This window comes from Bos grunniens, chromosome 21 (genome assembly GCF_055505025.1).
Source record: "Bos grunniens cultivar Pamir isolate PY7600 chromosome 21, Bosgru_T2T1.0, whole genome shotgun sequence".
Classification (NCBI taxonomy): domain Eukaryota; kingdom Metazoa; phylum Chordata; class Mammalia; order Artiodactyla; family Bovidae; genus Bos; species Bos grunniens.
This window is the reverse complement of record NC_141185.1, coordinates 50482207-50493149: the sequence shown is the minus strand read 5'-3', so window position 1 is coordinate 50493149 and position 10943 is coordinate 50482207. Positions and strand designations below refer to the sequence as shown.

General features: G+C 44.8%; 1 pseudogene; it reads left to right on the top strand.

Moving 5' to 3' along the window:
• Window positions 1–288: 288 nt before the first annotated feature.
• LOC147349698 (myeloid-associated differentiation marker-like) lies at window positions 289–1334 on the top strand (annotated as a pseudogene).
• The last annotated feature ends 9609 nt before the right edge of the window (window positions 1335–10943 follow it).

Genomic DNA, 10943 nt, shown 5'->3' with positions numbered 1-10943 from the left:
AAATGTTCATCATTTGAGACCAGACCCAACCCAGCTGGGGGCCTCGGGATAAGACAAGTCTGACAAGGCCAAGGGTGATGGGTGGGGAAAAAAAACTAGAGCAGCTGTGCTGTTATCAGGGGTCTGAGTCACTGGTTCAAACTCCACATATCCTGAGCCTCAGTCATCACAGGCCCCCTGAGCCTTTTCCAGGCGTCTGACTTAATCCGCCTCCAGAGCTGGACTTTCTCCCTCAGTGAAGACCACAGCCGTATCGGTGACACAGACGTGCACCACCATCACAGCACCATGAGCTTGTTCTCAGGCCTGGACTCTGTGACCATCGTGGGCTATTTCCTCCGCCTGGGGCAGCTGCTCTCCACCTGCGTGCCCTTCTCGCTGGTGGCCGTTGAGGACACTCTGCGGGTGGGCATAGGTAACTGGTGCATCTTCATCTGGTGCTTCTGCTTCTCTGCATCCCTCCTCATCCTCCTAACTGAGTTATGTATATTCCGGTCCCCGCATCCCCCACTACTGGGATGGTTTTCTCCATGCCTACGCCTTTTACTTTACCTTCATCTGCCTCTCAGCCTCCATTATCTTCGGCATCACCTACATCCAGTACTTGCCTCAGGGTTCCGCCCAAAATCACGCCATCACCGCCACTGCCTTCTCAGCCGTGGCTTCTGTGCTTTATGCCTTGGAAGTGGCCTGGGTGTGTGCCCGGCCTGGCAATATATACTGCTTTGTGCCCACCTTTCAAGGTGTGATCAGGAGGCTGGAAAATGTCGTGGCCTGTGTCATCTGCGGCTTCATCACTAACATTGACTTGTACCAGCACCAGCCGGCCCTGATTTGGTGTGTGGTCGTGTACTCAATCTGCTTCATCCTGGGGGCCGTGAACTTCTTTATCAACGGGTGTGACAGTGACAACGACAGAAGGCTGTCCATTCCCTACCCTGGTTTCCTGGTGGGGCAGACAGTGCTCTCCATCCTCCTCTACACCACCGCTGCGGTCCTCTGGCCGCTCTACCAGTTTGATGAGAATTTTGGGGGCCAGCCTCTAAGGTCCAATGATATGACTTGCAGCAGTGACCTTCCCCCCACACTGTGTGTCTGGGACCAACGATTGGCTGTGGCCATCCTGACAGCCATGAATTTGCTAACTTACATGGCTGACAGCGCATACATGGCCTTGGTTTTTGTAGGGTAACGTTCTGCCCACAAGTCTCGATTCCTCTTCTTAACAGAAATTTCATTACTGAGCTCTGCCCTCTCTGATGTCGTCTTCCTGGCTCCCTCTCTCCCTCCTCACATCCTTCCCCATTCAGCTCACTCTCTTTTCTGTTTCCTTCCCTCCTTCTTCTCTGACTCCTTCCTGTCTTGTGTGGTTTCCCACATTCTCTTCTGCCTCTTTCTCTTGAAATTAAAAGATGCTTACTCCTTGGAAGGAAAGTTATAACCAACCTAGACAGCATATTAAAAAGCAGAGACATTACTTTGCCAACAAAGGTCCATCTAGGCAAGGCTATGGTTTTTCCAGTAGTCATGTATGGATGTGAGAGTTGGACTATAAAGAAAGCTGAGTGCCAAAGAATTGGTGCTTTTGAACTGTGGTGTTGGAGAAGACTCTTGAGAGTCCCTTGGACAGCAAGGAGATCCAACCAGTCCATCCTTTAGGAGATCAGTCCTGGGTGTTCATTGGAAGGACTGATGTTGACGCTGAAACTCCAATACTTTGGCCACCTGATGCGAAGAGCTGACTCATTTGAAGAGATCCTGATGCTGGGAAAGATTGAAGGCAGGAGGAGAAGGGGACAACAGAGGATGAGATAGTTGGATGGCATCACCGATTCAATGGACATGAGTTTGGGTAAACTCCGAGAGTTGATGATGGACAGGGAAGCCTGGAGTGCTGCAGTCCATGGGGTCACAAAGAGTTGGACATGACTGAGCAACTGAACTGAACTGAACTTGCTGTTCCATCTTTCCTACATTTTCTACTCTTTGTCCCTTTTCTGATCTTTCTTAGTTTTCTTATCTCTTGTGTCCTGACCACCTCTCTCCATTTTCCTTCTTCTGATCCATCAGGACCTGAGACTCCTTCCTTCTCTGCCCACCACCCCCTCCCACCTCCTAAGGTGCTGACTCCACAGCACACGGCCCTCTGTGCAGCTGTTCACACCCTGGGCCTCCAGAGGGGCCTCACTGCAAAGCGTGTCTGTCCCCTGGCAATGCCTTAGTTGATGTGGGTGAGTATGGGGCAGTGAGGTTGGGGGGCAGGCTGGATAGGGATTGGACCCTCTTTCTCCCAGTGGACGGAGGTGTCCACTCCACCTTTCCTTTAAGTTAAAAAATAAATCTCTGGAGGTCCATAATTTCCAGCAGCAAGAGGATTAAAGCAGAGACCCTGGGTCCCTGGGCCCAACTTGGTGCTCCAGGTGTTCCAGCCCCACCTGAGATTGGCTCCAGAATTTTTGCAGGCTCACTGAACACCCACTGCCTCGAGGGCATCTTAGTGGAAGCCAGAGGTAGATACCCTTCCATCCCAACTACTCTCTGAGGAATCAAAGTAGGAGCTGGCAGAGAAACCCAGGGTCTTGAAGACACCTGTCTGCAGTATTTGTGAGGGGAAGCAATGTGGCCCTCCTGCCTCAGTGATCAAAACAGCAGGTCTTGCCTCTGCCGGGAGAAGAGCATGGCCACTGCAGCCTTAAAGCTGATGTTAGCTGGATTTCTTTTCTGATTAGAAGAGCACAAGTCACTGGGTGGCCATATTCTTAAGGGAGAAGGTTCCTTTCATTTTACTTTTTCTGGCATGGTTTGAACAGGATGGGGATTGCTGCTGCCAGTCAAGGAAACTGCATTTGTTGAATGTGTGCAGCACACACGTGTGTTTCTGTGTGCCAGCTGCTTTCTGATGCTGCGTCCTGTTTCTTTGTGACTCAAAAATAATGAGATCCATGTAAATGTGCATCATTTTAAAAAATTCTTGGAACTCCTGGTACCCATCAGCCCCTGCAGTCAATCACTGAGAGAAGCGTTGTCCAGAGGTGGTGTCCCTTGTACCACATCTATAATGTTAGCTTTTAAACCTTTAGCTCAGAGAGTAAGGAATCTGCCTCCAATGCAGGAGCCCTGGGTTTGATCCCTGGGTCAGGCAGATCCTTTGGAGAAGGGAACAGCAACCCTCTCCAGTATTCTTGCCTGGAGAATTTCATGGACAGAGGGGCGTGGTGGGCTACAGTCCCTGGGGCTGCAAAGAGTCAGACACAACCAGCACATACAAGATAAAAGAAAACATATGAAATCCACAGATCCTAATTACCCCAAATTTGCCTGGAGCTCAAAGCTGCCAAGCAGACTTCCTCCTCACACAAGCAAACAACCCTCTCAAGGAAACCCTCCCTGAGTCTCTATTCCCCTGTCTCCACCCCTCCAGCCCACCATTTACCACCCCGGCCAAATCCTAGAGAATGGCCCAGTGTTAGGAAAGAAGAGGTGGGCCCCACAGTAATGCCCAGCATCTGGTCCCCTAGCTCTTAAAGGGGCCCTGCCAGCTCCCGGGTGCCTCCTTTTAAAGGTGTGTGTGTGTGTGTGTGTGTGTCTTTGTACATGCTGAGTGTGTGTGTGTGTGTGTGTGTGTGTACTCTCAGCCACAGAGCCCCAGAGCCCAGCATCCTGGCATCACCAGGGCCAGAGGGGCCTGGCAAGCAGAGCTGTGGGGGAGGGGAGGGGAGGGGAAGGCCCCCCTCTGCTGCCCCTCACTCCTGTTCTGGGATGAATTGTGTGATCCTCACCCAGGGGCAGGTTGCATAGTTGGGGAGGGCTCCCAGGAGGCGTTCCCATGGCAGAACAGTATTAAGAAGTGATGTAGTAATTTCCATATTTTTAGGAAGACAAGAAAAAGATAAATGTATTCTCTGCCTGTTTGGCCTCCTCCCTCACCTCTAGTGTGATTGTGCATCCATGTTACATGTTAACTAATCTTCCCTAAGGGCAGAAATACCATAAAGATGAATTTTTCTTCTTCTGGTGCAGCCATGTAACTCCTTAGGAGATAACAATGCTTACTTATGACTTTATTAATACCACAAATTCTATTGCTTGTGTTCTGCCTATTTTACTTTTATATGAATTTTTCTTGTATTACCAAATGTTTAACAGAGTCTATGATAAAAATAATGATGACCAAGTGACTTGCAACAATTGCCCTGATGGATAGTCTTTAAGACCCATGATTATAACAGTGTGACTCTAGACATGGGAAGAAGCAACAGGAGGGAACCATTTCCCGGAGGCTGAGGGACTCGTAAGGCAAGTGGCCCAGAGGAGCTTGCTACTGTTTCTAGGACTGGGTGAGTAACAGCATTTGAGTGGTCTATCAGTGAAATTCTTAACTCTTGAGACAAATTGGTCAAAGATGCCTCCCAAATTTTATGGAAAATAAAACTAGAATGGACAGGATTATGTAATAAAGAATGTTGCCCACCACCCAGGTCAACAAGAATCAAGTCATTAGCCACGGTTGTTGCTGACCTAGTATCCATCCTGGAGGGAAATCAGAGTGAAGGTCAGGATGAGGTGCTTTGCTCTCTGGGAGACCTGGAAGAACCAGCCCTCAATTAAATATGACAGGAGAAATATTTATGAACTCAGGGACTTGCATCTTCCCATACTTAGAAAAGCACTAATCCCATTAACTAAGGTATCTGTTCCTCTCAAATAGCAGTCACCTAAAAAGACCTGGTTGCACGGACCCTCTCACCAAAATCACATACATATTTGTGTATGTATGTGGCATGTTTAAAAAGTAGAGACATCACTTTGCTGACAAAGTCCATCTCGTCGAGCTATGGTTTTCCCACTAGTCGTGTACACATATGACAGTTGAACCATAAGGAAGGCTGAGTGCCCAAGATGCTTTCGAATTGTGGTGTTGGAGAAGACTGTAGGGTGTCCCTTGGACAATAAGGAGATCAAACCAATCCATCCTAAAGGAAATCAGTCCTGCATATTCATTGGAGGGACTGATGCTGAAGGACTGAAGGACTGAAGCTCCAATACTTTTGCCACGGGATGCGAAGAGTTGACTCACTGGAAAAGCCCCTGATGCTGGGAAGATTGAGGGCAGGAGGAGAAAGGGGAGACAGAGGATGAGATGGTTGGATGGCATCATCAACTCAATGGACAAGTCTGAGCAAACTTGAGGAGACAGTGAAGGACAGGGAAGCCTGGTGTGCTGCAGTCCATGGAGTTGCCAAGAGCTGGACACGCCCGAGCAACTGAACAACAATGACAAATGGTTTTACAAAATGATGGCTGTATTTCCCCGCAGCTGTTTACCATGTCCTTGTAGCTTGCTTATTTTACACATGGTGGTTTGCATCTCTCAGTCCTCTGTCTCACCCCTGCCTCCTCCCTCTCCCCACTGGTAATCACTGGATCTCTGTATCTGTGAGTCTGTTTCTGTTTCACAGATAAGTTCGTTTATGTCATATTTTGGACTCCACATACAAGTGATGTCATACGGTGCTTGTCTTTGCTTTCTGACTTTCTTCACTTAGTATGAGAATCTGTAGGTTCATGTTGCTGAAAATGGCATTATTTTAATATTTTATTTCACATATGGAAATAGGGGGCAGATTTGCATCTATGAAATATGGAATATTATATATTTCACATATGGAAATAACAGGGAAGATCTCCTTCTGTGAAATATGGAATTTTCTATATTTCCTGTATGAAAATATGGTGGCATATTTCATATGGGAAAATAGAATTTCCCATATTTCACTTGTGAAAATATAGGGGCATATTGCCATATATGAAAATAGAATTTCTTATACTTCCTGTATGAATATAATGGGGCATATTGCCATTTATGAAAATAGAATTTCCTATGTTTCATGTATAAACATATGGGGGCATATTTCATATATATAAATAAGATGTCCCATATCTCATGTATACATAAAATTTCCTATATTTCATATATGAGAATAAAATATGGGTGTATAGTTCATATATGAAAATATAATTTTCCATGGTTCATATATGAGTGTATGAGCAGTTCTAAAGCTTCTGATTTAGTAAATCAGTCCAGGAACCACAGAAAAATCATTGTGCCTTTTGAGTAATGCTTTTAAAGACTTGAGATAATTGTTCTAACTCAAGTACACTGTCTTACATCTCAATATATACATACAAAAGTCTCAATTTGAAATAGTAAGATTTCTAAGTGACTTCTATTTTAGAGAATTGTGAAATGAAATAAAAATGTAGGCATCAAAAATAATGCTAAAATCTTTTATCAGAGAACGCTGACAAAAGCAACTCAACTTAAAAAAAAAAACATATTTATCCTGTAGTTAGATTTATTGGCTTGACTAATTAGTTCTTCAGGAAGCAAAAATTAAAAGAGTAAATCTACTTCATGTGATTTTTAAAAATCTCATCAAAGTTAGTTTCTTGATAGCATCTTTTATTTTTAAAAATTTCCCATTTTTATTTTGCTAATTTCTTTCTGTTGATTATTTTTTGTATTTATAGCTAGCCTTCAACTATTTTTTAATGAAGTACAGTTAATTTACAGTACTATATTTGTTTTCAGTGTACAAAATGCTCATTCAATGTTTTTACTGACTATACTCAATTTAAAGGTATTACAAAATAATGCCTGTATTTCCCTCTGCTGTATGCTTGTAACTTATTTATTTTATATTCAGTGGTTTGTGTCTCCTAGTCCCCTAGCCCTGTATTGGCCCTCCCACCTCCCTCTCCCCACTGGTAACCATTAGTTCTCTGTATCTGTGAGTGTTTCTGTTTCACAGATAATTTTATTTGTGTCATATTTCACGTTCCACATATACATTTTCTCACATGGTATTTGTGTTTCTGACTTACTTCGCCTTCATGATAATCTCAAGGTTCATGATGCTGAAAATGGCATTATTTTAATCTTTTCTTTATTTCGTATATGAAAATATGAATGGATATTCCATACATGAAAATAGAACTTTCTAGATTTCATTTATGGAAATATGGGTGCATATTTCCATATATGAAAATAGAATTTCCTAGATTTCCTGTAAGAAAGTATGGGTGCATATTTCCATATGTAAAAATTGATTTTTTATATTTCCTATTTGAAAATAAAATTTGTTATATTTTCTATATGAAAATACGGATGTATATATCTATATACGAAAATCTAATCTTCTGTATTTCCTGTCTGAAAATATGGGTGCAGATCCTAGGGTTAGCCCTCTAGATAATTTTTTTTTCTGGCATTTGGAGACAGTCACTGTGGGTGTTGCTATTGTCCCTTCCCAAGACAGAGGAGGGGCATTCCCTCCCTTCCAGCTGCTATCCTGTATCTATTGTTTGTAGATTTTTGATGGTGGCCCTTCTGACTGGTGGGGATTGAGTCCTTATTGTCTTTTTTGATTGTCATTCCTGAGGTAATTACAGATGCTGACCGTCTTCTATGGTGATTTGGTGTTTGGGGTTTTTCCCCCCTCAAATCGTGGGAGGAAAATTTACCTGTGGCAAGTGGCTTCTAGAAAGTTGGTTGTGTTTGGAATTTATTTCGGCAGTACTTGCCCCAGGACATTTCTTGAGGATAGCTGTCGTGAACAGCCCGCCAGGCTTTCTGAATTGGAGGTGCCAGCAATGGCACCCCACTCCAGTACTCTTGCCTGGAAAATCCCATGGACGGAGGAGCCTGGTAGGCTGCAGTCCATGGGGTCGCTAGGAGTCGGACACGACTGAGCGACTTCACTTTCACTTTTCACTTTCATGCACTGGAGAAGGAAATGGCAACCCACTCCAGTGTTCTTGCCTGGAGAATCCCAGGGACGGGGCAGTCTGGTGGGCTGCCGTCTCTGGGGTCGCACAGAGTCGGACACTACTGAGGTGAGTTAGCAGCAGCAGCAGTGAGCACTGGCGGTCGAGTTGAAGTTACAGGAAATGTCCACAAGGGGGCAGCCGTTTCTCACGCCCGCCTCTGGACCCTCCAGTAAGGAGAGTCTAGGGAAAGTTGGCTTCCTGGATATGAATTGGAGTGGACTGTGCCTGACCAAACACTTAAGGTCTGGTGGCTCAGTACTTCTTCCCACTAAAGCTTCACAACTCTCCGTTCTTCTGTCCTATGCAGGGCCACAGCGTCCTGCTGAGGGTGCTGAGGTGCCAGGAGGCAGCACTCTCAGGAAGGAGGCTTGAGTTGGGAACCTCAGCACCAGGAGACGTGGTGGCTAGGTGTCTATTGCCCGGAAGGTCCTCCAGCCCTTGGTCCCACTCGAGACTCTGGTCCCAGCCAGAACACAGCAGACAATAGGTCTTTAAAAAGGGTTAACCGAAGGGCACCGTGCCAAGCTGGGTGGACCCCTCCCCAGTCCAGCAGTGGGACCGAAGGCTGCTCAGCCTCCAGGGATAGGATAGCATCCCACATTAGGGAGGCTGGAGATAAAAGAGTAGGCACCGCTCTTCTTTCCTTTTCTTCAACATATTGCTGATGCTACCTTGCAGTATAGTTGGTTTGCTGCCAGGGTACAGCCACCTGGTTCAGGCAGGACGTATCCATGGAGTGTATTTGTCCTTTTTCAGATTCTTTTGCCATAGAGTTTATTGCAGAAGGTTGAGCAAGGTGCTGAGCGTCAGGTCTTTGGGGATTATCTATCTCACATGCAATTTTCTCTGTATATGAGGAAGGAAGGAAGGAGATAATCCTTGTGGAGTGTCTCTTAGAGACACATATTTCTGGGTATAGGTCAGAAATAGAGATTTCTGTGTGTATGCAAAAGGAAGGAAGCTGATAATCCCTGTGGATTACTGATTACAGATACAGATTTGTGCCTGTGTTAGTCAGACAACAATAAGGAGAGAAGTTTCAACCTTCAAACAGCACTGGTGGGAATGTGAAATGGTGCTGCCATTTTGGAAAAGAGTCTGGCAGTTCCTCAAAATATCAAACTTGGAGTCACCACATGACCCAGCAATTCCACTCTTGTGGCTAAACCCAAACACTTGTGCACACATGTTCACAGCAGCCCAGTTTCCAACAGCCAAAAGGGGGAAACCACCCAAATGACCATCAATAAGCAATCAAACAGATACACACAGTGGGGTCCATCCACACAGTGGAGTATGACTCAGCCATGAAAAGGAGCAAAGCTCTAACACAGGCTACAATGTGGATGGACCTTGAACACATGATACTCCGTGAGAGAAGCAGACACAGGAGGACACACAGCACGTGATTCCATTTATAGGAAATGTCCCAAACAGGTACATCCACAAAGAATGAAAGTGGGTTTGTGGTGGCTATGGGATAGGGGAGGGGGTGGATGGATGGATGGATGATGGATGGGTGGATGGATGGATGATGGATGGATGGATGGACGTGAAAGGTTGTTGCTGAAACATGAAAGACACCAGGATTCTTGGCCTCTGGAGGAGAAGAATTCAATCTGAGGCCAGAGACGAAGCTTGATCACTCAGAGCTTCAGTGTAATAAAGTTTTATTAAAGCATAAAAGGGATAGAGAAAGCTTCTGACATAGACATCAGAAGGCTGCAGAAAGAGCACCCCCTTGCTAGTCTTTAGCTGGATGTTATATAGCTACTAGCAGTCTGCTAATTAAAGAAAGGAGTTATCTCAAAACTCAGAGAATGGCACCAGGCCCCTCACCCACAACATGCATTTTGAGATAACACTGGCACCAGGTGAGTCATCCCGGGCCATGAAACGATTGACATAAACCTTGAAGAAAGGCAGATTTCCACACAAATGTATCGTTTCATTAACACAGATTAGGAGAACAATGTATGAGTATAACCTACCGGTTTATCAAGTGGGTTCTGAGCCTTTAGGCGGAACCGACTTGAAGACAGAGTCCGGGGTAAATGCATAGCACATTAACATAGCTTAAGACCAACATTTCCATAAGAAAAATGCATTGGTTAGCTCAAGGTTTGAGAAAAGTTAAGTTTAGGTAGAACTGGGTGTCATTAAGGCAACACAAAATTTTAAGAGAAACCTCTTTTTATATTTGTATAGACAAGGGAAAAAAATATAACACTAGTTTGTTTCCTCCTGGCGCAAGAGAGAGATAAAAATGTCTGACACTTGCAGCCTATTTCCTCCATTTGGAGACCCCTGACCTTCCTGCCTGTTACCTTCTCATTCCCCGCTTTTCTTCTAGGAGAATTATGTTGCCTAGGGAAAGGGGCTTCGTTCTCATTCCATAACTGCTTCTGAGCTGATAAGGGGCATTGTCCCTAAATTGGTGAGGCATCATATTCTCCTAACCCTCAGGCTCCAAGTAGTAGATGGAGGAAGCTGCTGCAATTACAGGAGTTTGAGCAACCTTTTGTAACTTAAAAGCCTTCATGCAAATAGAAACAAATCCAGCTACACAGTTACAGATGCAGGGAGAAAACAGCAAAAACAGAACAATCAGAATTATTGTAATTAAGATAGTTTTCCACCATGGGGAACTAGTTAATGTCCAAAGTGAGGCAGTTGAGTCTTCAGGAGTATCCATAGCCTGAGTCATCTTGTTCATGTGTTTAGTAAAATGAGTAACATTCGTGCTCGTATCAGGTATATATGTACAGCATTGGGTATGAATAATGGCACAAGTTCCTCCCTGTGCAGCTGTCAGAATATCTAAGGCCAATCTGTTTTGTAAAACCACCTTTCTAATTTGTATTTGTTCAGCATTAAGAGCTGAAATAGCTTTTTGAGAATCTTGCAATGCCTGTTGAGTAAAATTAGTCAAAGCATCCACTTGTAGCATAACATTTGTAGTTCCCAGAGAGGGAACAAACACTGCAGCCAAATAATTACACCAGTGAAACACAGACCTTGCCCACCGAGTTTTAAGGTGCGGTAAATTAGCAGGCTTTTCTGGAAGCTCTGAAAATATGAAGCCATGAGTAAAAGCTAGACCTAGGGTGCAT